This window comes from Macrotis lagotis, chromosome X (genome assembly GCF_037893015.1).
Source record: "Macrotis lagotis isolate mMagLag1 chromosome X, bilby.v1.9.chrom.fasta, whole genome shotgun sequence".
NCBI classification, from domain to species: Eukaryota; Metazoa; Chordata; class Mammalia; order Peramelemorphia; family Peramelidae; genus Macrotis; species Macrotis lagotis.
This window is the reverse complement of record NC_133666.1, coordinates 116822892-116850153: the sequence shown is the minus strand read 5'-3', so window position 1 is coordinate 116850153 and position 27262 is coordinate 116822892. Positions and strand designations below refer to the sequence as shown.

General features: G+C 37.6%; 1 pseudogene; it reads right to left on the bottom strand.

Annotated features, from left to right (window-relative positions):
- Positions 1–1606: 1606 nt before the first annotated feature.
- Positions 1607–4351, bottom strand: LOC141500602 (R3H domain-containing protein 2-like; annotated as a pseudogene).
- Positions 4352–27262: the final 22911 nt, after the last annotated feature.

The window sequence follows — 27262 nt, the reverse complement described above, 5'->3', positions numbered from 1 at the left end:
TTATCCCACACTGATGAAATCACTGGGACTGGAAAAAAGAGGCCCAAACCAAACTATTTTACTTTGTTTTCCTTCTATTTCAAAAGGAAAATAGGACTGGAGTTAAGATGGCAGAGAGAAATCAAGAACTTCTCTTAAGCTCTCCTGGGTTTCCCCTCCCCCCAAAAAAACCCCACTAATAAAGCTTCTAAATGAACTCTGAAGCGAAAGAACCCACAAAAGGTCTGATTCTGGTGGAGGAGGAGTATGAGTAGTGGAGTATGAGTAGTGGAGCCCAGGACAAGTAGCTAAAATCAGTACAGGTGGGGTATGGAGGACAGTCAGAGGTTTTCAGGCACAATTAATATCTAAGGCAGAGGCTACTGGATCTCGGCCAGCTGGGAGAACTCCACCATAGGGACCCCAAACTGCTTGTTCATGACTGGCTAGATGGCCCAATCCAGTAAGCAAGCCATTAATTTTTTTCAGTGCAGAAGACTCTAGCCCAGTGAACAACTTCCACTAGTGTTCTCAATGGGGAAGGCACAAGTCTAGTGAGCAAGCCACCAGTGTTCTCAATGTGGAAGGTCTTTGAGCAGGTCCCTCTTCCAAAACAATAAAATTTGGGACAGCAGAACTCATAATGAGTTAGAAAAGTCTGAGAAAAGCTATGCTGATTGAAAGCTACTTTTAAGGTAGGGATAACTAAAATATCATATCAAAAGAGGATAACAGAAATATTATCACATTTGGAGCCCCAGAAGGGAATATGAATTGGTCTCCAGCTTAAAAAGACTTCTTTTTTAAATTTTTTTACAGTGACATGATTTTTTATATATTTAAAAACAAAACAAAAATAAAACAAACCCCCTTAAACAACCCCCCAAAACAAACAAAAAATCCCAGATTAAATAAAATTTACAGTGAACATACCCAACAAAAATCTGTATGTGCAATTAAATACTGTGTCTGTTGCTACAGCACGAACCTCAAACAAACAATATATGTGTTCTGAGGGGGTTGAGGTAGATAGAGGGGGGTAGGGCACAGGTTTAAACACATAGGATAGAGGAGGAAAGACGGGGTGAAGTTAAAGGAGGGGAAAAATCAAATTCTTTTTTCTTCTTAATTCTGTCCATATAAATATATACATAAAGACCAAAAAGAGGAAGAGGAGATAGGGCGGCAGGAGAAGGGGAGGAATGGCAGAGTGTAGGACCCCTCATACCTCCCCCCCCAAATGAAAGAAATGTACTGGGGGCCAGGATGGAGGAAAATGTGATGTACAAAAAAGGAGGGAGAGGATTAGAGGGAGAGGGAGGCAGAGAAGAGAGGAGTCAGCCAGAGAGAGGGAAAAAGTGGTTAAGAAAACCCCAGACTGAGTCATATATGAGGGGGTGTGTGTGTGTGTTTGTGTGTGTGTGTGTGTGTTTGTGTGTGTGTGTGTGTGTGTGTGTGTGTGTATGTCTGTGTCCTCCTGTCTCACTGTTTCTATGGCTCAATCTCCCTAGCTCCGTGCAGGTTTCCATGTCTGTCTGGAACAGCATCTCTGTCTGTGCTTTTTCTGCATCCCTTGCCCACGCCACCCTGCCCCAGCCTATGGTGCTGGCCTCTTCCCCTCCTCTGCCTATTGGGAGCTGGCCCGCTCCAGGATCCTCAGGTCATAGTTCATTTTGGCCACTCAAAGTCTGAAGCGATTCACAGAGTTGTTGAGGCAGAGGGAGGCATTCTAGGCTGCCAGGGGGCTGGGCAACAGCATGGATGGTGTATAAGGCAGCAAGGTATGTGTGCCTGCCATTCTCCACAGTCCTGTTGATGTCCCCACCACCGCTGCCCCGACGCCTGGCAGCCCTTGAGCATCCTTGAGCCATTGGAGTGGAGAGCAGCATGAAGAGTTTGTCGGCCTCTGTGCTGGTGATGGCCTCAGGGAGATCTGTCACTTCCAACACCTGCCCCAAGACAACATTTGCTGTCCCCAGGTCTGTGGAGTCAGATTTGAGTGCCTGCCTCTTCCCTTGATTTCCATGCTTCATTCCAGTCTATCCCTGTTGTGCTGTGTAAGTTGACTGGCCATGGAGCAGAGGAGGACAGATCGACAGATTGTACTGTTATGGCTGGCCCAGGAGGGAGTAGTGCCCATCACTCTGGACAGGGCCAACAGGTAGAGGAAACTGTGTAAAGACAGGAAGAGGTCTGAGTCCTGTGCAGATGCTGCTGAGGCTGGTGATGGGAGATTAGGTGGGGGATTTAGTGGGAGATGTGATAAGACTATTCATCTGTGTGTTGGCCTGGGGGGTTTTTCTCAGGGTTGTACAGGTCTCCTGGCTTCTGCCCCTGCTGGTTCATGCTACAGTATTTACAATGACTCCACTGAACCACAGATGGGATCTGTGGGGACTGGGAACAATTGGGAACACTGGGGACATTCAATTGCAAGACCACCACACCTTGTTCAGATGGGGACACTCCTGAGTACTGTTGTGGCATCTGTGGTGGGCTGCAGGGGGAAGGAGACTGAGGCATTTGGTAGAAACCCCACTGAAGGGCTTGTGCCATTCTGCTGTGCTGGTGGGATCACACTGTAGTACACAGTTATACTCCCTGCTGGTAAGCCCCCTGGACTGACTGGCTAGTAGGGACCAGCACCACCTGCTGAAAAGGCTGTTGGACCACATTCTGAGACTCATTTCCCATGGGAACTTGGTATGAATGTAGTGAAGTATACTGGACCACTAGGCCTTGCATCTGCCCTGCCCCCCCCCCCCCATAGTTCCTCTGGTTGCTAAGAAGGCCTTGGTTCTGTGGCTGCTGAATGCCCATCAAGCCTTGGTAAACTGCCGGCTGCTGGTTGTTCATTATGGCCTGTAACCCAGGTTGCTGAGATGGCTGAGGCAGCTGTTGACCACACTGGGACCTGTAGGCCACTGGGTGAAATAAAGGTCGGTATTGCTGGTTAGAGTTAGGATACTGCCCAGGAGGACAGTAAGAAACCTGCTGTATGTAGCCCTGAGGCTGCAGGACTTGTTGGTCCAGGGAAGCTTGGCTGGAGGTGGAGTAGCTGTAGATGGGGAGAGGCTGGCCTGTGGAGGCCATGATAACGCCAGGTTAGGGAGAGAAGTGGGGGCTGGAACAGGACTGGAGATGGATCAGCTGCCTTGGTGGAATCTTGTTGGCTAAGGCTCAACTGCCCAAAGGGGTTGCTGAGATCATCTGTCTGGGAGATCTTGTGGTTACTCAGGGGCAGCTGTTACTGGGCTGTGAATGGGAGAGCCAAATGCTGCTGCTACTGGGGAGAGTAGGCGAGAAAGCCCTGGACAGGCTGGGAGGAGATGACCTGACTGCACACATCTGGGGCACCCAGGGCAAACCTGGCCTGGAGATTCTTCCTGCACTGCCTCCTTTATTGCTCCCAATGCTGTTACCCATGGAGAATGGAGATCCCAATGAAGCTGTTGGCTTTGGTCACAGATGACCCAATACTATGGACAGAGTCATCTGAGTTTGTGCTGCTCCAAGGTCAGGGCTCCAGAGATTTGATCTAGCTGTCTGTGCTGCTCTGTCGGCTGCTGGAAGTACGTCATTCAGCCCCTCATGGTTCCCTCAATATCATTTAGATATCTATTCTGGCCAGTCTGGTTATCATCCCGGTCCATGCTCTGAGAACCTCTGTCAGGGATCTCTGTGTTACTGGTTTTGTTGATGATGACAGCTTTTCCAGTTTGGTCAACATTGTTCATTCCAAAATAGGCAGCAACCTGGTGTAATAGCATCTGGTGATAGGAGGTCATCTGAAGAAATTTCTTGAACTGGTTACTGTTGTTATTAATGAATTCCAGAATCTCTTGTTCTAACTTTAGCAGCATCAATCTGTCCCTTGGTTTTTTTTTTTCAGAGTATTTACTAGAAATTCATGTAGGGTCTATTTCACTGGAGTCTGTATATTCTTGACTGGAGTCTCTAGACAGTATTTTCCTTGGAACCTTTTCTTTATTTTTGTCTTTTTCTTCCTTTTCAGAGCCATCTTTCAGAGACTTCTCTTCTTTGTCAGAGGGGCAACTGATATGCAACTGAATTACATCCTGGGTTTCCAGGGGCCCATCAACAAATGGAGCAGAAGACACCTCACCCATTGCCAGGCTCCTCACCAGTTTCAGTTTAGAGTTAGACTTAGCTCTTTTTCTGGTGTGTCCATGGTTGGAAACCAGTCTCTGTGTCTCCTACTGAACATAGTATCCTCCCCCTCCTTCTCAATCTCTTCCTTACTTGATGACTTGGATACAAACTTATTTTTGCTTATAGACTCTTCCACCAACTTATTTCCTGATTCTTTCATTATTTACAGGGTCTCCTGAGTAGTGTTACTGATGGACATCCTCAATAAAATAAAGCAGCCTCTATGGACACCGGGCGCCCGCTCTGGCTCCTAAAGGTGCACTCCCCCGGGGGTGGGTTCTCCTTAGCTGGGGTTTCCTGGGGCCAGGGCTGGGGAAGAGGGCCGGGGAAGGGGGCCACGTCAGGCAGGGATGGGAAGGGGGGGAGGGGGAAGGGGTTGGGGAAAAAGAGAGGAAGGGAAGAAGGGGGAGAAAAGGGAAGAAATCAAACCCAGAAAGGGAAGAAAAGCGGTGGGGGACCAGAAGGACCCAGAGTCCGCCCCACCCCGTGCCCCGCAGCCTGCACCTCAAAAAGGATTTTAAAATTCAAGTAGAAGAATTGACAAAAGATGTGAGAACAATTCAATATTTTGCAAAAGAAGACACAAAAATTGACTGACGAAAATGAATCCTTTAAAAATACTACTTGGGCAAACTAAATAATTCGTTGAAAAATACAATTGGGCAAATGGTAAAAGAGATGCAAAAACTAATTGAAGAAAATAATTCCTAGAAGAATAGACTTGGGCGAGTGGATGCTAATGACTCTTTGAGACATAAAAAAAAAATCTATGAAGCACAATTAAAAAAGAAGGGAATATAAAATAACTTATTGGAAAAACAACTGATCTGGAAAATAGATTCAGGACAGATAATTTAAGAATTATTGTTCTATAGGAATGTCATTTTTAAAATAGCCTGATGAATCCCCCCCCAAAAAAAAATTTCCAAGGCCAGATGGATTCACATAATTCTATCAAACATTTAAGGAACAATTGGTTTCAATTCCACATAACTTTGGAAAAGATGAAATTCTGCCTACTTCCTTCTGTGAAACCAATGTGATGCTGATACTTAGAAGAGTCAAAACAAAGAAAGAAAATTATAGACCAATTTCCCCTAATGAATATGGATGCAAAAACCTTAAAATCTTAGCAAAACAATTTCAGCAAGTTATCACTAGGAAAACACACTATCACCAAGCAGGATTTATTCCACAAATGCAGGGTTGTTTCAGTATTAGGAAAACTGTTAGCATAATTGACAGAAATATAACAGGAAATCATACGATTATCTCAATAGATGCTGAAAAAGCCTTTAGCAAAATACAACACACATTCCTACTAAAAAGCACTAGACTGCATAGGAATAAATGGATTTTTTCTTAGAATGGTAAGCAGTATCTACCTGAAACCATCAACAAACATTAGATGCAATGGGGATAAGTTAGAGGCATTCCCATTAAGATCAGGAGTAAAACAAGGATGCCTGTTTTCACCATTACTATTCAATATTGTATTAGAAATGTTAGCTTCAGCAACAAGAGAAGAAAACGAAATTGAAGAAATTAGAATAGGGAAGGAAGAAACAAAACTCTCACTCTTTGCAGATGACATGGTATACTTAGAGAACCCTAAAAAAAATACAAGTAAAAAAAACTTCCAGAAGCAATTAGCAACTTTAGGAAAGTGAAGGATATAAAATAAACATACACAAATCCTCAACATTATTATATATTGCTAGCAAGATACAGCAAGAGATAGAAAGGAAAATCCCATTTCAAATAACTTCAGACATCATAAAATGCTTGGGAGTTTTTCTGCCAAGGTAGACAGAGTAACTGTATGAAAACAAATATAAAACACTTCACACAAATAAAATTAAATCTAAATAACTGGGTAAATATCAAATGCTCATAGGTAGGCTGAGCTAATATAATAAAAATGACAATTCTACCTAAATTAAACTACTTATTTAGTATCATACCAATCAAACTTCAAAAAAATACTTTAATGAGCTAGAAGAAATTGTAATTATATCCACATGGAAAAACAAAAAGTCAAGAATATAAAGGGATTTAATGAAAAAAAAGTGCAAAAGAAGGTAGCTTAGCCTTACCAGATCTAAAATTATATTATAAAGTGTAAGTTGTCAAAACTATCTGGTACTGGCTAAGAAATATAATAGTGAATCAGTGGAATAGACTAGATGCAAAAAGAGACAGCAGGAAATGATTATAGCAATCTGCTATTTGATAAATACAAAGAGTCCAGCTTCTGGAATAGGAACTCACTCTTCAATAAAATCTATTGAGAAAAATTGGAAGATAGTATGGCAGAAACTTGGATCAGACCAACATCTCACTCTATACATAAAATACATTGTAAGCTAGGAGATCAAGTAATTTACTTGTCAGATCTATGGAAAGGGGAACAGTTTATTACCAAGGAAGAGATGGAGAACATCATAAAAAATAAACTAGTTAATTTTGATTACATTAAATTAAAAAGCTTTTTCACAAACAAAACCACAGTAACCAAGATCAAAAGAACTACTAAATTGGAAAACAATTTTTACTTCTAGTGTTTCTGGTAAGGGACTCATTTCTAAAATATATAGAAAACTGAGTCAAATTTATTTTTTTAAAAAAGTCATTCTCCAATTGACAAATGGTTAAAGGATATGCAAAGGCAATTTGCAGATGAGCAAATAAAAGTTATCTATACTCATGTGAAAAATTGCTCTAAATCAATACTGATTAGAGAAATGCAAATTAAGGCATCTCTGTGATACCATTTCACACCTCTTAGATTGTCCAATATGACCAGAAAGGACAATAATCATTGTTGGAAGGGATGTGGGAAATCTGGGACACTACTGCATTGGTGGACTTGTGAACTGATCCAACCTTTCTGGAGAGCAATTTAGAATTATGCTCAAAGGCAATAAATGTGCATACTTTCTAATCTAGCAATACCACTACTGCATCTATACTCTGAAGAGATCATAAAAAGTGTCAAAATATCACTTGTACAAAAATATTCATAACAGCTCAGTTTGAGATGGTACAGAATTGGAAATTGAAGGGATCAATTGGGTAATGATTAAATAAATTTTGATATATGTATGTTATGGAACACTATTGCTCTATTAGAAATCAGGAGATACAGCATTTCAGATAAGTCTGGAAATACTTGCATGAAATGATTCTGAGTGAGCTGAGAAGAACCAGAAGAACATTATATACACTAGTAACAACATGTGGATGATGATCAATCTTAATGGACTCACTCATTCCATCAGTGCAAATATCAGGGACAATATAAAGGTATCATTGATGGAGAACACCATCTGTATCCAAAGAAAGAACTATGGAGTTTAAATAAAGACCAAAGAATATTACCTCCAATTCTTTTAATAAGTTGTCTTATGTACTACATAATTTTCTATCTCTAATATGTCATTTCCTCCTCAGGGATATGTTTTTTTTCTCTCAACAGATTCAATTTTGAGCAATGCATATTATGGAAAAAATATAAAGATTATACGATTGCCTCCTGTGAGGGGGAGGAGGGAGGGAATGAATGGTGAGGGAACATTGTAAAATTCATAAACAAAAAATGGTAGGTAGAAACTACTATTGTATTTAATTAGAAAACAAATAAAATATTTATATAAAATAAATAAAAAAGAACCTGGACAAGATCTTTCAAGAAATCATCCAGCAAAATTGTCACAATTTCCTGGAACTAGAAAGCAGAATAGACACTGATAGAATTTACTAATCACTTCCAGAAAGAAAATTCAACATGAAAATGGCAAGGAATATCATAGACAAATACAAGAATTATTAGATCAAGGGAAAAATCTTGCATGTAGCCAAAATGAAGCAATTCATATACCAAGGTGTCTCATTGAGGATTACATAGGATTTGGTACCAATAACAATAAAGGATTGAAGGGATTGGATTATGATAATCCAGAATGCAAAGGAGCTTAGATTACAACCAAGAATCAACTACCAAGCAAAACTCAGCATACTCTTTAAAGAGAAAAGACTTAATAAATTAGGTGACTTTTAAATTTTCCTGATGAAAAAGCCCAAACTGAACAAAATATTAGATCTTCAACAAGATACACACTATATATATATATATATATATATATATATATATATATATAATAAATATATAGTAAATGTGGAAAAGTAAAAGTATGTTATTCAATAAAATCAAATTGTTCACATCCAAACATGGGAGGATGATTTCCATAACTCTTGAGAACTGTATCTCTATTAGAGAGAGTATTCTTAGATGGTATGGGTATTAGTTGATTCTAATGTGATGATATCAAAAAAATTTAAGGCATGAAATAAAGGATTTTATTGAGAAAAGAGAAAAGGGACAGATAGAACAGAATAAATTGATTCACATGTAGTGGCAAGTGGCTTAAATCTTGCCTTCATCAGATTTGCTTCAAAGAAGGAATAATATATACACAGATTGAGGTGGGGTAGAGCCAAGAGGCAGCATAGAAGCAGGAATTCCTAGAAGCTTTTCCCCCAGAATGCTGCAAATGCTTTCATATTATGACTCTAACCAAATTCTAGAGTGGTGGAATCCACAGAAAGATTGAAACAATTTTTGAGTCAATTGGAAGATCCACAGGAAAGGTTCCAACCTCAGGGTTGGAAAGGCTTGCAGCACAGCCTTGGCTGCACTGGCTGGGCCAGGGTAAACAGACCCCAGTCAATCAGGAACAGCTCACAGGATAACTGTTCTTCCTGGTGGTGTTTGAATCTATGGGAGCAAAGGTGGTTTCCAGGACTCCAAGCACTGGGATTGCCTTGGACAGTCTGGAAGGTCAATAAGAAAACTCCATTGCATCAGAGTGAGCATTGTGCCTAGTCAAATATAGGCCCCCCAGGAACCACAAGTAGGCCTGCAGAGTCACCTAACATGTCATTCTAGAGTACTCAGCCCACGGATGGTAAGGGGGGTCCGGGGAGACTGAAGACTGCTATTTCAGAAGCAGGAGACTTAGTTCTTTGCCCATACTTAGATCCCAGTCTTAGGGCAGTTTTACTGCCCTAGCAGGGCAGGGACCCTTCTCACAGTTTCAGGGCAGAGGGGAATGTTGTGCTCATCTACAGAGCAGAGCTCAGGCCATAAGAGTGGTCAGAGTTTCTCATAAATCCCCCCCCCCCCCATGAGATGTCACTGAACACAACCCTCAATAGCTTGGGAAAGTGTTCCCTCCGTCCTAGAAGCAGAACCCTACCTTAACAAGGAGCTAAAATCAAATCATTGCCTGGGAAAATGAGCAAACAACAGAAGAAAAAGAATCTGATCATAGGCAATTGCTACCATGGAGCATTAAAATTCATACTCTGAAGATGACAAAGCCTCCAAGAAAACTATGAATTGGGGACTTCTGGCCAAGATGGCAGAGAGAAGACAGGCACAGTTCCAAAGACTCCCGATCTCTTCCCCATCTATCACATGAAACAAACCTATTAAAAGAAATCCGACGCACAAAACACAGAAAGAAAAGCCAGGAGAAAGAACATCTACCTCAGGATTTGTCTCCCGTAGCAGCTTTAGACTCATTTGGGCTGATGAGCCTGGGCTCAAGAGGGAGGATCAGCCCCGGATCAGCCAGCTTAACAGCTGAATTGGAACCGGGAGTCTGAGGGCCCGAGAGCCGGACCTGCTGGATCAGCAGTGAGGCTGGATGAAAGGGGCTTGGGTCCACGGGGAAGCAGAGGCGCTGGTGTTAGTGCTGTCCCCCTGGAGCTCGGGGACCAGGCTGGGGGGAGAGTTCTGGTGCAGGAGAGCTGCAGACACCATCCCTAGGCCCCTCGGTCTGAGAAACTGAGTGCATGCCTCCATTGCAGAGAGGCCTCTTCCCAAACAATCAAACAAATGGAAACTACTTCTACCTTAGGCCCAGGTGTGTGAGCAGAAGAACCAGCCCAGCTGAGGAATGACTTCAGGACAGGGTAAAGCCCACCACTGTTTCGAGGCAAAAGAATTCAATAGTTCCAACTCCTCCCTTTGGGCAAAGGGAGAAGGCCTCTCAACCAAGGTCACAGATGCTACAGAGAGGGCAAACAGCACCTCCTACTGGCCAGCCAGAGAAACTGCACTCAGTAAAGCCTTTAGCATTCCCAAGCCCAGGTGAACCAGCCCCCCCCCCCCCAACTCAAAGTTTTAGCATAATGAAGAACAGTCAGTGGAAAGATGGATACATAGAAAAATTCCTGGAAGGGAAAGCCCCCAACTCAGAGAGACCTGGAACTTCTAAGGAGAATATAATCTGGTCTCCAGCACAGAAAGACTTCCTTGAAGAAATAAGGAAGGAGTTTAAAAATTTGGGAGAGACAATTAATACCTTGCAACAAGAAAACAAAACCTTAGAAAGTACAGTTGGACAAACACAAAAGGAGAATAAATCTCTCAGATCTTCAATTGGACAATTACAAAATGAGAATAATTCTCTCAGATCCTCAAATGAGCAAATGCAAAAAGAAATTAATTTTCTCAAAACCTCAATTGGTCAAATGGAAAGCTCTTTCAAAAGTAGAATTGACCAACTGGAAAAGGAGTTGCAAAAAGTTGATGAAGAAAACTCCTCCCCCCAAAAAAATAATGTAGTAAATTGGGAAACAATCTTTACAACTAATGATTCTGACAAAGGACTCATTTCTAAAATATACAGAGAACTGAGTCATATTTTTAAAACAACAAGCCATTCACCAATTGACAAATGGTCAAAGGATATGCAAAGGCAATTTACAGATGAGGAGATCAAAACAATCCATAGCCATATGAAAAAATGCTCTAAATCATTAATTATTAGAGAAATGCAAATTAAAGCTTCTCTGAGGTACAACCTCATACCTCTCAGATTGGCCAGTATGACCAGGATGGATAATGATCACTGTTGGATGGGATGTAGGAAATCTGGGCCATTATTACACTGTTGGTATAATTGTGAACTCATCCAACCCTTCTGGAGAGTTATTTGGAACTATGCCCAAAGGGCAACAAAAATGTGCATACCGTTTGACCCAGCAATAGGACTACTGGGTCTATGCCCTGAAGAGATGAGGAAAAAGGGTAAAAACATTTCTTGTACAAAAATATTTATAGCAGCCCTGTTTGTGGTGGCAAAGAATTGGAAATCCTGTAAATGTCCTTCAGTTGGGGAATGGCTTAGCAAACTGTGGTATATGTATGTCATGGAACACTATTGTTCTATTAGAAACCAGGAGGGACAGGATTTCAGGGAAACCTGGAGGTATTTGCATGAACTGATGCTGAGTGAGATGAGCAGAACCAGAAAAACACTGTACACCCTAACAGCAACATGGGAGTGATGTTCAACCTTGAAGGACTTGCTCATTCCATCAGTGTAACAATTGGGAACAATTTTGGGCTGTCTGCAAAGGAGAGTACCACCTGTATCCAGATAAGGAGCTGTGGAGTTTGAACAAAGTACAAGGACTATTTCTTTTAATTTAGAAAAAAACAGATAGCTTATTGTCTGATCTTGTTACCTCTTAGACTTCTCTTTAAGGATTTGATTTCTCTCTCATCACACCCAATTTGGATCAAGGTACAACATGGAAACAAAGTAAAGACTGACAGAGTGTTTTCTGTGGGGGATAGGGGGGAGGAAAGAAAGATTGGGGGAAAAGTGTAAAACTCAAATAATATCTTTAATAAAAATAAATTAAAAAAAGAAAACTATGAATTCATCTCAGGCTATGGAAAAGCTCAAAAAAGATTTTAAAAATCAAGTAACAAAGAGAGGAAACATTGGGAAGAGAATGAGAGTAATGTGGGAAAATCATGAATTCAAAGTCAGCAGTTTGGTGAAGGAGATACTAAAAATAACTGAAGAAAATACCATTTAAAAACCAATCAAGGTCAAATGGAAAAAGTAGTCCACAAGGGCAATGGAAAAAATTCTTTAAAAAAGTAGAATTGTTCAGATGGGTTAGAAGATACAAAAGCTCTCTGAAAAAAATAATTCCTTCAAATGTACAATGGAGCTCAGGGAAGTTGATGATTTTGTGGGAAAACAAGAAACAATAAAACAAAATAAAAGGATGAAAAACTAGAAGAAAATGTGAAATATCTCAGTAGAAAAACAACTGATATAGAAAACACATATAGGAGAGATAATTTAAAAATAAGTCATGATTAGGTAAAGACCCTAGAGGTAATTTTTAAGATATTCTCCTGGAAAATTGCCCTGATATCCTAAAAGCAGAGGGTAAAATAGAAACTAAGGCAAACTACCAATCACCTCCTGAAAGAGATATCAAAATAAAAACTACCAGGAATATTATAGCCAAATTCCACTACTCCCAAGTCAAGGAGAAAATTTTACATGCAGCTAGAAAGAAAAATTCAAATATCCCAATGCAACGGTCAGGATTACACAGGATTTAGCATTGTCTACATTCAGGGCTTGTACGGCTTGGAATATGTTATTCTGGACAGCAAAAGAGCTTGGATTACAACCAAGAATCAACTATCCAGTAGAAATGAACATATTCTTTCAGGGGAAAAGATGGATATTCAATGAAAATGGAGTTATCCAACTTTTCTGTCTAAACAACCAGAACTGAATAGAAAGTTTGATATTCAGGTATAGGATTCAGGTGAAGCATAGAGAGACATATAGGGAACAGCAAATGATGGGGGATTTAATGATGTTGACCTGTTTATATTCCTGCATGAGAAGATGAAACAGATAACTCAGATAACTCATATGAACTTTCTCATTTAGTAGGGCATTAGTAGGAGCATATATAGACAAGGCACAGGTGGGAGCTGAATATGAAGGCCTAATATGTTATAAATATGAAGTAAATGGGGGAGAAAGGAATGTGTTTGCACAAACGGAAAGAAGAGGTAGAATGGACAATTGTATTTTTACTGCTAAATTTCATGATTTATCTGTTATCATGTTACTTGACATCTCTGAAATATTTTGTATCACTGATCATCCCCTCCCTCTGAATTATCTTCCCTTTCTGGTTTTTCATGACAATATTCTGTTCATGGCGCACTGCCTCCCCCTCCAATCCCATGCAACAGAGCTTTCCCATGCTCTTCCAAGTTACCGTGGGGTGGAGAAATGCCTCTCTGAGGCTTTCTTTGGGTTCTGTGTCTCAAAAATAATTTAGTTAGAGTCTTAATTTTAAGGTTTCTGGAATATTTTTGGAAGAGAGTTTCGGGGAAATCCTGCCCTCATGCCACTATATTGGCTCCATCTCACACAAAATCACTTCACCTCCATAAAATTCTATAGTGTGTTAATAGGGATGGATATTATATTTTATTTATTTTATAGTGTTGTCATTTTGGTCTTCTTTGATAACAAAGGGCAAGAACCAAACCAACCAAACACAACCCATACTGTATTTTGTCAAAAGCTTTTTCAGCAACTAGTGATATAATCATATAATTTCTGATACTTTTATTACTAATATGGCCAGCTATGTTGATAGTTTTCCTAATATTGAGCTAATATATATTTATACCATTCCTGTTATAAATCCCACCTGCATTAACCTGATGATAACTTGTAATCTCTTTGCTAATATTTTATTTAAATTTTTCATCAATATTCATTAGGAAAATAAATCTATAATTTTCTTTCTTAGTGTTTAGCATAATATTTGTTTCATGAAAGGAACTTAGTAGAATTCCTTTCCCTATTTTCCTAAATACTTCCTTTAAAATCAATTGTTATTTAATGTTTGGTAGAATTCACCTTGGAATTCATCTGACCCTGGAGATGTTTTTTAGATATTTTTAAAGAGTTCATTGATGAGTTGTTCAATTTCAGTTTCTAAAATGTGCTTATTTAAGTATTTCATTTCCTCTTCAGCTAATCTGAGCAATTTGTGTTTTTGGAAAATAATCATTTATTTCACTTAAATTGTGAGATTTATTGGTATATATTTGGGGAAAATATTTCTGAATTAGTGCTTTAAAATTCCTCCTCATGGGTGAATAATTCATCATTTTCATTTTTCTTATAATTAATTTGGTTTTCTTTTTTCTTTAAATCAAATTAAGTAACCAAATATTTATCTATTTTGGGGGAATTTTTCATAAAAACAACTCAGTTTTATTTACTCATTCAAAATATTCCTTGCTTTCAATTTTATTTATATATCATTTGATTTTTAAGTTTTGTAATTCGGTATTCAATTGGTGAATTTTAATTTGTTATTTTTCATTTTCATTTGCATGCCCAATTCATTGACCTGCTCTTTTTCTAGATTATTCAGGTATTCATTTAGAAATGTAAAATTTTTAAAAAGTAAGAACTTCTTTGGCTGCCATCACAAATTTGCTACATTGTCTCATTATTACCTACTCTTGGATGATAATACTGACTATTTCTATTATTTGTTGTTTGATTCACTCATTCTTTAAGATAAAATTATTTTTGTTTCCCAATTAAGTTTAGTCTATCTTTCCATTTCCCTGTGTCACATGTAATGTTGTTGCAACTATATCTGAAAATGATGTATTTAACACTTTCATCTTTCTGCATTTTATTGTGAGGGTTTTAATGCCCTAATATATGAACAATTTTATATAGGTAACCATGAGAAAAAAAAGCTATATTCTTTTTTCATTTCCTTTAAGTTTTCTACAGAGGTCTATCATATCTAATCTTTCTTAAGATTCTGTTCATCTCCTCTACATCTTCCTTGTTTATTTTGTAGTTAGATTTTCTAATTCTGAGAGATGGATGTTGAAATTTTCTGCCAGTCAAAGTTTTCTTTGTCTTCCTGTCACTCACCTAGTTGCTCTTCTAAAAATTAGATGATATACCACTTGATGCATGTTTATTTAATATGAATATTACTTCATTGTCTGTTTTCTTTTTTGCAAGATGCAGTTTCATTCGTTATCTCTTAATTATGTCTGTTTTTCCTTTATTTTTTTAAATCTGAGAACAGGCTTGCCTTTTTTTACTTCAGCTTAATAGTAATACATACTACTCCAGGCTTTTATCTTTACTCTGTGTGTATTTCTTTGCTTTCAATATATTTTAAATCAGTAGGATTCTGGCTTTTAATAATTCTGCTGTCCGCTTCTTTTTTGTGAAAGAGTTCATCACATTCACACTTATGCTTATAATCTCTGTATTTACCTCCATCAATTTTTTCCATATTTATACTTTTTTTTCTCTTTTTCAATCTATACCTCCTCACCAGTATTTTGCTTTTGACCATCATTTACCTCAAACTGCTCTATTTATCTCTTCTATCACTTTCCCCCTTTTTCCTTCTTCCTTTCCCAACTATAGCCACTCTCCCTTCCATCAACAACCCTCCTCCCTTCTCCTTTCTTCCCATTTCCCTATATGGTAAGCAAATTTGTAAACCCAATTAGAAGTGTATGCCATTCCATCTTTGAGTCAAATGCATTGAAAGTCAGATTCAATCAATGCTCTTACCCTCCCTTCTTTTCCTCTATTGTAATAGGTCCTTTTTGACTCTTCACATGATATAATTTATCTTTTCCTTCTTCCCTTTTGTTCTCCCAGTATAATTCTTTTCTATGTTTTAATTGATTTTTAATATCATCAAATAATAATTAAGTTATATCCAAAGTATAAATATACTTTCCCCAAATGTTCTAATAGACATACAATTCTCAAGAATTATAATTATTATGTTCCCATGAAAGGATGATACTAGTTTAGGCTTATTGACTGACACTTTTTCTTTCCATTTTCCCTTTTATGCATTTCTTATGTTTTATATTTGAAGAACAAATTTTCTTTTCAATTTTGTTCTTTTTATCAGGAGAGTTTGAATATATCAATATCATTGAATGCTCATCTTTCCCCTGTGAGAATATGATACATTTTTCAGTGTAGCTGATTTATAAATTTTTACTCCAAATTCCTTAACACCTCTGGAATATTATCTTCCATTTCTTGATATTTGCATTATTTTGGCTGCTTGTAATACTTTCTACTTTAGCTGAGAATTCTGAAATTTGCCTACAATATTCCTTGGAGTTTTTATTTTGGGATCTCTTACAGGGGATGATCAGTGGATTCTTTCAAGGATGCATTTACACTCTCTTTCTAGAATATTAAGGTAGGGTTCCTTGATAATTTCCTGAAACATATTGTCAAGGCTCTTCTTTTGCTCATGACTTTCAGGGAAATCATTAATTCTTAAATTCTCTCTTCTGGATCTCTTTTTCTATTCATTTTTATTGTGTGATGCATTCCCTTTTTTATTTTTTCCAGTCTTTTGATTCATGGATTTGTAATAGGTTATAGAGTCATTGGTTTCCACTTGCCCAATTGTAATTTTTAAGGATTTATTTTCTTCAGTTAGTTTTTGCATTTCCTTTTCCATTTGGCCAACTCTACATTTAAAGTTGTTTTCATTTTCATTTGAACTATTTTATTTTTACAGATCATGTTTACTTCAGTGAGTTTTTGTGCTTCAGTTTCTAATTTTTCATAATTCACCTACTTGACTCTCATTTATTTTCCAAATTTTTCTTCTACATCTCTTATTTTGTTTTTAAATCTTCTTTTGAGTTTTCCAAGATTACTTTTTGGATTTGAGATCAATTTATAAACCCCATTTGAGACTTTATATAAATGCATTTTGTCACTGTGTTGCTTTCCTGAGATGACGTCTTGATCTTACCTATCACTATATTATAGTAGCTTTCTATGGTTATGGAAAAGGCTTATACTGGGAAAAGAAGGTGGACTCATCAGATAATAATTAACACCACCTAAAGAGGTACAAAGTAGAGGAAAAATCGGAAGATTGTAAAAACTGAGCAAATCCTATCAACAGATTCAGCTCAAAGAAGGAATGCTATATATTCTCTGTTTGACTTAAGATTTTATCCTATCTTACAGGGAAACAGGAGAGAACAGGGTGAAAGGACATTGTGAGGCATGGAGAAATCAAAAGCAAATCACTGATGAGAAGGGAAAAGAGAAAAGCAGAAAGAAAATTATAAATGGGAAAGAAATAGGCTTTGCTTTAAATAAAACCAATACAAACAAAATTAGAAGGAATGTAGAAAACGGGGAAAGAGCTTTCATGACTAGTATTTCCATAAGAAATAATAATTGAATGGATTTTGGAAAAGCCTAGAAAGATCTGCATGACTGGATGCTGAGAGAAATGAGCAGAACCAGGAGAACATTGTACACATTATGATGCTCTGAGCAGTAATAATTCTAGGGAAATGGCATTATAGAATCAATGTATTTAATATTTGAATAATTATAGAGAATAGAGGCATATATACTGTCTACACCTTTTCAATAAAAAGAATCCAATAGAGGGATGGCAGCAGAAGAGCCTTTCTTAGGAGCTCCCTCCAAAATATTTCAAAACCATAAAATTATAACTCTAACTAAACTTTTGAGAGACAGAACCCATGGAAAGATCTAGTGAGGCAATTCTCCAGCCCAAGATAACCTGGAAAATAATGGGAAGGCTCTGTTCCATGGGGTTGGACAGGGCAATAGTGCACCAGAGTGAAGGAGCTTTAGCCTTCTTGAAACATCCCAGGGCACCTTGGTCCCTGGGAGCCCTGGCTTCTGCAGTTTCCTAACTTGACACCCCAGAGTGCACCAAGCACTGGATAATTCTTTTCTATGTTTTAATTGATTTTTAATATCATCAAATAATAATTAAGTTATATCCAAAGTATAAATATACTTTCCCCAAATGTTCTAATAGACATACAATTCTCAAGAGTTATAATTATTATCTTCCCATGAAAGGATGATACTAGTTTAGGCTTATTGACTGACATTTTTTCTTTCCATTTTCCTTTTTATGCAGTATATTGTATTCCAAGCCCTACAAGCTTCCAATGTAGCTGCTGCTAAGTCTTGTGTGATCCTGACTGCAGATCCATGATATTTGAACTGTATCCTTCTGGCTGCTTGTAATATTTTCTCTTTGACTTGTGAGTTCTGGAACTTGGCTATAATATCCCTAGGGGTTGGTTTTTTGGGATCTCTTTCTTGGGGGGGGATTGGTGGATTCTCTCCATTTCTATTTTGCCCTTTGCTTGTAGAATATCAGGGAAATTTTCCTGTAGTAATTCTTTGAAAATGATGTCAAGGCTCTTTTCCTGATCATGACTTTCAGGTATTCCAATAATTTTTAAATTATCTTTCCTAAGTCTGTTTTCCATATCAGTTGTTTTTTCAATGAGATATTTCACATTTTCTTCTAATTTTTCATCTTTTTTGGTTTTGAAGTATTGATTCCTGATTTCTGGTAAATTCATCAATCTCCCTGAATTCTATTCTTTGTCTGAAGGATTTGTTCTCCTCAGAGAGTTTTCTTATCTCTTTTTCCATCTGGCCAACTTTGCTTTTTAAAGCATCTTCTCCTCAATAACTTTTTGAACTGTTTTATCCATTTGATCTAAGCTGGTTTTTAGCATGCTGTTTTCTTCAGCCTTTTTTTTTTTTTGGATTTCCTTGACTAAGCTGCTGACTTCATTTTCATGTTTTTCCTGCATCTCTATTATTTCTTTTCCCAGTTTTTCTTCTAACTCCCTCATTTGATTTTCAAAGTCATTTTTGAGCTCTGTCATAGCCTGATCCCAGTTTCTGCTTTTCTGGTAGTCTTTAGATGCAGGAGCTTGTGTTTTCTCATCTTCAGACTGAGTATATCCATCCTTGGGATCATAGATAATATATTTCTCAATGGTGTTCCTCTTTTTTCTCTGCTTGCTCATTTTCCCAGCCTAATGCTGTTTTTGGGGTGCTTCCTGAGCTTTTGCAGTACTCCCACAAGGGTCTCAGTGTGTGAGGCTCTGTCCTCCCTCCTGGTCTGTGAATGACCATATGTACTCCCCTCTTCCATGGGCCTGAGTTGGAGGGGGCTGCTGCTGTTCTGTGTGGGGGCCTAGACTGTGATCAGTATCTGAATGTGTTCAGAGCCCCAGAGTCCTGTTTCAGGGGCAGAGGACAGAGCTCTGCAGTCTCTCTCTCTTCACTCCCCTCCCTCTGCTCAAAGGACTCATTCCCTGAAGGCTCCTGCTTACAGGCTCTGCCTGCTTCTGTTCATGGATCTGGGCTGCCGAAAGACCAAGCTGCTCGCTGTGTGCCCTGGGGGCTGGGCTCCACGTGCTTGCTCTGGCAGACGTCCCCCGCTGTTTCCCCACTTTGTGCCTGGTGCTTCCCGGGGTGTAGCTCAGGAGACTCCCCTGCTGCTATGAGCCGGGGCTCCCAGTGCCCTTGGGCTGCCTCCGGGAGGCTGAAGTTCTTTCCCTCTGGTGGGCCACCCCTCTAGCAGGCTGCCCCTCTGACCCTGGGGAGCAGAGCCTTTCTGCTCTTTTCCAGGTTACCTTGAGTAGGAGAACTGCCTCTCTGGGTCCCTTTGTGGGTTCTGCCTCTCAAAAGTTTAGTTAGAGTCCTTAGCTTATGAGTTTTATCAGAGAGCACCTAAGCCATCTTGGATATGCCCCCAGGAAAGATACTTTAAAAAATATTGAGCTACCTGAAAGTCATGATCAAGAAAAAGAGCCTTGACTTCATTTTTAAAGAATTTCTACACCAAAATTGCCCTGATATCCTAGAAGCAGAAGGTAAAATAGAAATTAAGAGAATCCACTAATCTCCAGGAAAAGATGCAAAAAAACCCAACCCCCAGGAATATTATAGCCATGTTCCAGACCTCCGAAGTCAAAGAGAAAAGATTACAAGCAACCAGAAGGAAACAATTTCAAATGCCATAAAGCTACAGTCAGGATCACACAGGATTTAGCAGCATCCATATTAAGGGCTCATAGGCCTTGGAATATAATATTCCAGAAGACAAAAGATTGCAGAATGCTACTGAAAATCAACTACGCAGCAAAACTGAACATGATCTTTTGGGGGTGGAATGGATATTCAGTGAAATAGGGGACTTTCAAACTTTTCTGTTGAAATGACAAGAGCTGAACAGAAATTTGGTCTTCAAGTTTAGAACTCAGGTTAAGCACAGAGAGGGTAGACAAGAAGGGTAAATTATGAGGTACTTAATGGTGATGAACTGTGTGTATTCCTGCATGGAAAGATGATACTGAAAATAATCATATAAACCTTCTCATTTAATAGAGCAGTTAGAAGGTCCTTAAAAGGCACAGGAGGGAGCTGAATTTGAAGGTATAATATATTATAAAAATGAAGTCAATGGATGAAAAGGAAATGGACTGAGAAAAAGGAAAGGAGAGGTAGAATAGACTAAGACATTTCATGTAAAGAAATAGTTTTTTCAAAGATATAGAAGGGTGGAAGGTGAGGAGGAATGAGGGAGCCTTCATTCACATTGGAAATGGTTCAAAGAGGAAACAGCATACACACTCAATAGGGTATATAAATCTAGAAGAAAAAGCGGATGGGGGAGGGGAGGTGGGATGTGGGTGGTAGAGGAGAGGCTGGCTAGATAATAGGAAAGAATATTCTGATATAAAATATTTTATTTTTCACTTGTTGCAAGGTGTTAGGATTGGTTGGCCTGTCCAGGATGATGGGGCTGGGTGGTTGCTGGGTCTCTTGGGTGGGATATAGGTTTAGAGCCTCTTGTCCTCAGGGCTGGTGCTCTGTCTGCTGCACTTGGGTGCCCCGCAGCACATTTTTGAAGAGGGACACAGTGAAAGGAGAGAGAACATATAATAGATGGTAGTAGGGATTAATGGATGGAGGGAATTACAATCAACAGCAACTGTGGAAAAATATGGAAGTAGCTTCTATGATGGACTTAGGATAAAGCATGTAATCCTCCTGAGACAGAGCAGATGGTATCAGAACACAAACTGAAACACATTTTTTTCTCTTTATTTTGCTTTATTTCTCATGAGGTATTATATCTTTATGGGGGGAGGGGATATTAGGTTTGCTCTGACAACAAGAATATTTAGTAATGTGTAAATAAATTAGAGTAAAAAAAGAATCCAATGAGGAATGAATTTAGGGGGCCTGAGACAAGATAGCATAGTAAAGGGAAGAGCTCACCTGACCTCTGCCCCAAACTACTCCAAATACCTTTAAATAATAATCACTCTAAAGAAATTCTAGAGTGGCGGGATTTACCAAAAGACTGAATGAAACAATTTTTCTGCCAAGACCACATAGAAGATTAACAAGAAAGATCTGTTGTGCCAGGGTGAGAGAGAAGTGCAATGCAGCCTGGGCCACTCTGAAACAAACTGGCCCCAGCATTCCAAGAGCCAGAATGAAAGGTACTGGATTAATGGCAGCAGGTGGCTGTTCCCAGACCTGTTGGTTCAGAGATTGCTAAGGACAACTTGTAAGGTCAGCAGGAAAAGTTTGCCCCCCAAGGTGAGAGTGGAGGACAGTCCAATATAGGCCTTAGCAGTGCAGAACTAATCCCACAAGACTGGGAGCACCCCTAGGGAGCACTAGATCAGCAGAGGTAGCTCCTTCCAGAATTCTTGGTTTATACACCATAAAGGGATTTTTTTTATCATTGAAGCAGGATTCTGCTACATTGTCTATGCTCAGGTCTAAGTCAGAGTACCAAATTTCAGTATCAAGAAGGAGAGGAACAATTTTATAACAGAACTTGCTCAGAGGAGCAGGGAACTTCCACCTAGTTCCAGGGCAGAAAGGAATGTTTATGGTCACCAACAGGATAGAAGAATAATCACAAAACTTTCCTTAGGTGATACCACCTTTAAAGAACTGAAAATTTGCAGATCCCTAGAAGTATCTCTGAAACTAGCAATAGCAACAAAAAAAATGCAAAAGTTTGGAATAGTGTATCCTCCACCCTGAAAGTTGAGCTCTACTTTATCAAATAGTTAAAATAAAGTTATAGGACAGGGAAATGAGGAAATAAGAGAAGAAGAAAAATCAGATCATAGATAGTTACTATGATGATAGGGAAAATCAAAATACACACTCAGATGAAGCTAACAAATTCAAAATATGCACATCTCAAGTCTTCAAGAAAAATATGAGTTTGTTTCAGGCTATGGAGGAGTTCAAAAAAGATTTTGAAAATCAAGGAAAGAAGTTAAAGTTAGTAAGAGAAATGATAGTGATGGGAAAAAATCCTGAAAACTGAGTCAGTAGTTTAATGATGGGGATAAAAAAATTACAGAAGAAAATAACATTTTGAAACAGACTAGAGCAAATGGAAAAAGTCCAAGAGGAGAAGAATGCCTTAAAAAGCAGAATTGGTTAAATGAAAAAGGAAAAACAAAAGTCCACTGAAAAAAATAATTTCTTAAAATGTAGAATTGAGCAAAGGGAAGCAAATGACTTTGTGAGAAATCAAAAAACAATTAAGCAAAACCAAAAGAATAAAAAACTAGAAGAAATATGTCATTGGTAAAGCAACTGACCAGGAAAATAGATGCAGAAGAGATAATTTTGAAATTGTTGGACTACCTGAAAGCCATGATCAAAAAAAGAGTCTAGCAATCATCTTTCAAGAAATTATCAAGGAAAACTGTCATGATATTCTAGGAGCAGAGGGCAAAATAGAAATTGAAAGAATCCACCCCACCTCTTCACAAAGAGATCCCAAATTGGAAACTACAAAGAATAGTATGGCCAAATTTCAGAGCCCCCAGATCAAGGGAAAACTATTTCAAGCCAGAAAGAAACAGTTAAATTATCATGGATCCACAGTCATAATAGCACAAGATTTAGCGGATTCTACATTAGAGGACTGGATTGCTTTGGAATATGAAATTCTGGAAGGCAAAAGAGTTTGAATTACAATCAAGAACTCAGGAAAATTGAAAATACTCTTTCAGGGCAAAAGATAAATATTCAATGAAATAGGAGAACTTCAAACTTTCCTAATGACAAAAGCAGAGCTGAGCACAAAATTTGATCTACAAATATGAACCATAAAAAGGTAAACAGAAAAGGCAAATCATAATGGACAATGATGCCAAATTTCTTATATTCTTCCTTAAGAAGGTGATACTGGTAGCTCATATAAACTTTCTCATTAAGGCAGTGAGAAGGAACATATATATATAGATAAGGCATTGGGAGAATTTGAATATGAAGGGATAATATATTAAAAATATGGAGTTAAGGGGTGATAGAGAAATAAAAGAAAGGGAAAGTGGGAAGTAGAATTATCACACATAAAAGACAAACAAAAGCTTCTGAAGTGGAGTGGGAGAGTGGGGAATTGAGGGGAATGACCGAGCTTACCCTCATCAAAATTGTCTCAGAAAGAGAAAAAAAATCCACAATTAATTGGGTATAGAATTCTATCTTAGCCTAGAGGAAAGTAGGAGGGGAAAGGGATGAGAGCAAGGGAAGGGGAAGTTATAGAAGGGAGGGAATATTATGACAGGGGCTACTCAGAAAAAAGCTCTTTTGAAGAGGGACAGGGTGAAATGAGAGAGAAAACAGAATAAATGGGGGGTGAGGTGAATAGGATGGAGGGAAATACAAAAAATAGTGAATCAAGTTTCACTAATAAAATCTTCATTTCTCAAACATAAAAACAGGACCAAATTTTTACGAAGAATAAGAGCTATTCCCCAATTAAATGATCAAAAGATGTGAACATTTTCAGATGAGGTTCTCATTGCTTTCTATACTCATATTAAAAATGTCCTAAGCCCTTATTAATTGGAGAAATGCAAATTAGAACAATTCTGATATACTGCGTTATTCCTATTGGAGTGGCCAATAGGATAGAAAGTGAAAATGCCAAAGTTGGAGGAGATGCAGGGATAATGAGAAAATAATACACTGTTGGCAGACTTGTGAATTGAGGGGATGCCTATCAGTTGAGGAATGATTGAACAAATAGTGGCATGTGATTATGATGTAATTCTATTTTGCTATAAGAAATGATAAGCAGAATGCTGTCCGTAAAACCTGGAAAGACTTACATAAGCAGTTTCAAAGGAAAATGTACTATATACAAAGTAATAGCAATAATGTAGGATTATTATCTGTAAATGACTTACATCTTAGCAATGTTGTGACCCAAAACAACTCTGAAGGACTTATGAGAAAGAATACTATCCATTCTCAAAGACAGTGCTGATGGTGTCTGAATACAGATTGAAACATACTTTTTTTACTTTATTTTTCTTGAGTTTTCTTTTTTTTTTTTTGAAGAGAGGCTGACTTATTCTTACTTTACAATATCACTATCATGGAAATGTTTTCAATGACATAAATATTTAACATATATCAAATAATTGTCTTCTCAATGAGGGAATTTGTAGCAGGAAGAAAGCAGATAATTCAGAACTCAGTTAAAAAATGAATTTAAAACTTATTTTAACATGTAATCAGGAGATACAATTATAAAATTAGCAATAAAATTAAAAGAATCCATTGAGTTTGATTTTGATTCCTGAAAAAATCTTAGACACATCCTGGCTTTTGATGACGTGGAATCATTTACAAAGAGGATATAGTAACCACCAGCAGGAATTCATCAAGGATAATTCATGGACTCATTTTAAAAAAAGTTTTAGCCTTGTGGACAAGGTAAAGAGTAGTGGGTAGGGGTGGCTAGGTGGCATAGTGGATAAAGCACCGGCCCTGGAGTCAGGAGTACCTGGGTTCAAATCCAGTCTCAGACACTTAATAATTACCTAGCTGTGTGTCCTTGGGCAAGCCACTTAACCCCGTTTGCCTTGCAAAAACCTTAAAAAAAAGAGTAGTGGGTAGGAAAATAGGATATTTGGGGGATGGCAATGTATTAATGAACACAATAATCTTTGACTTGAATAGAGTGCTTTAATTTGCATTTCTCTAAACAAAAGTTATTTGAAATATGTCATCATATGCCTAGAGATATCTCATTTCTTCATCACAAGTATACATTAGGTTAAAAGACTTCCTGTACAAGTTTGGGATGATGGATATGTCAATACACTACAATTATTTTATGGGAAGAAAGACCTAGAGATTTTATTAGGAAAAAGCACAATATGTATCTATAATTTACTGTACCACAATTTGTACAATTTTCTTCCCCCCCTCAATAATCTACATTGAAAATTTTTGTATTCATTTTTGAGAGATTTTACATTTCAAAATTTACTCCTTCCTTTTCTCCATTATCCTCTTCTGAATATGGTATACAATTTGATATAATTTATATATGTGTTAAATTGTATAACATTTCTATATTAATATCAGCTATGAAAGAAGAAACAGAACAAATGGGGAAAATAGCTACAAAAAAGAATGAAATATATATATATATATATATATATATATATATATATATATATATATATATATATGTGCTTTGATCAGCATTTAGAATCCATTAGTTCTTTATCTGGATTTCAATAGCTTTTCCTTTGTGAGTCCTTTGTATTTGGCTTGGATCATATAGATGCAGATGAGGTAAGCCATTTATAATTGATGATGTGAAATTATTTATATTGTTTTCTTGGTTGTTCTGTTCATTTCATTTTGCATAGTTCCTGCAAATCTTTCCATGTTTTCTGGAAGCTGAATTTCATCATTTCTAATTGCACAATATTATACCACTACATTCATATAAAATGGCTCATTCAGCCATTCCCCAATTTATCTTCTCATTTTCCAGTATTTGGCTGCCATAAAAATAGTTGTTCTAAATATTTTGCACATGGTTGTCCTATTCCCTTTTATAATGATCTCAGTACTACCTAGCAGTGCTATGGATGGATCAAAAAGTATGCACAATTTTATAACATTTTGAGAATTGGTCCAAATTACTGTCCATTATGGTTAGATCAATTCACAACTCCACAAAAAGTGCATTAGCACCCTATTTTTTCTGTTCAGTATTTATCATTTTTCTTTCTTTGTCACATTATTCAAACCAATATGTGTGAAATGGTATGTCAGAGAGTTCTAATTTGTACTTCTCTAATCAAGAGATTTGGAGCATGTCTTCATATGCCTAAAGATATCTATTATTTCTTCATCTGAAAACTTGCTGTTCAAATCCCTTTGACCATTTTATTGGGAGATGGCTTATGTTACATATTTGACTTAGCTCTCAATATAATTTGAGTAATGAGGCCTTTATCACACATACTTGCTATAAAAATTGTGCCCCAGATTTCTGTTTTCCTTTGAACCTTGGTGCATTGGTTTTGTTTGTACAAAACTTTTAAATTTAATATAGCTAAAATTATCTATTTTATACTTTTCAACACTCTCTATTTCTTGTTTGGGTCAAGAATTCATACCCTCCCAGTAGATCTGAGAAGAAAACTATTCCTGGTATTTCTGATTTCCTTGTGGTGTCACCCTTTATAGCTAAACCATGCCTTCATTTTGATCTTATCTTAGCACATAGTGTGAGATGTTTGTCTTTACTTAGTTCCTTCCATACTGTTTTCTAGTTTTCCTAGCAATTTTTGTCAAATAGCAAATTTTTAATTCCAAAATTTGTTTCTTTGGATTTATCAAACACTAGGTAATGATGGTAATTTATTACTGTGTCTTTTGTATGTCATTTGTTCCCCCAATCCACTCCTCTATTTCTTATCCAGTAGTAGATAGTTTTGATGATTATTACTTTAGAAAACAGATTGAGATCTGATACTGACATATGATGTATTATGTTAATAGTTTTCCTAATATTAAACAACCCTGCATTACCAGTATAAATTTCATTAATTTTCTCATTTTCTGCAGTATTTGCCTTCAAATTTTGATCACAATTTTAGAGTCAATTTTCATGAGGGGAATTATACTATAAATTTTCTTTTTCTGTTTCAGTTTTTCCTGGATTAGATATCAGCAAATGTTTGTTTAATAAAAGGAATTTGGTAGCACTTCTTTACCTATTATTCCAAATGCTTTATATAGTATTGGAATTAATTGTTCTTTAAATGTTTGGCCTGATGATATTTTTCCTTTCTCAGAGGGGGTGATGACATGATAGGCATATGATTTGTATTTGAGTGAGGTTGTGCTGTGCTAAGTCACTAGTCTCATTTTCTCCTCCAGAGCCATCTGGATCCATTGTCAGATATGAATCAGGATGACTGGAGATAGTCCTGGATGTAAGGCAATCAGAGTTAAATGATTTGTTCAATGTCGCACAGCTAGTAAGATTTTGAGGCTGAATTTGA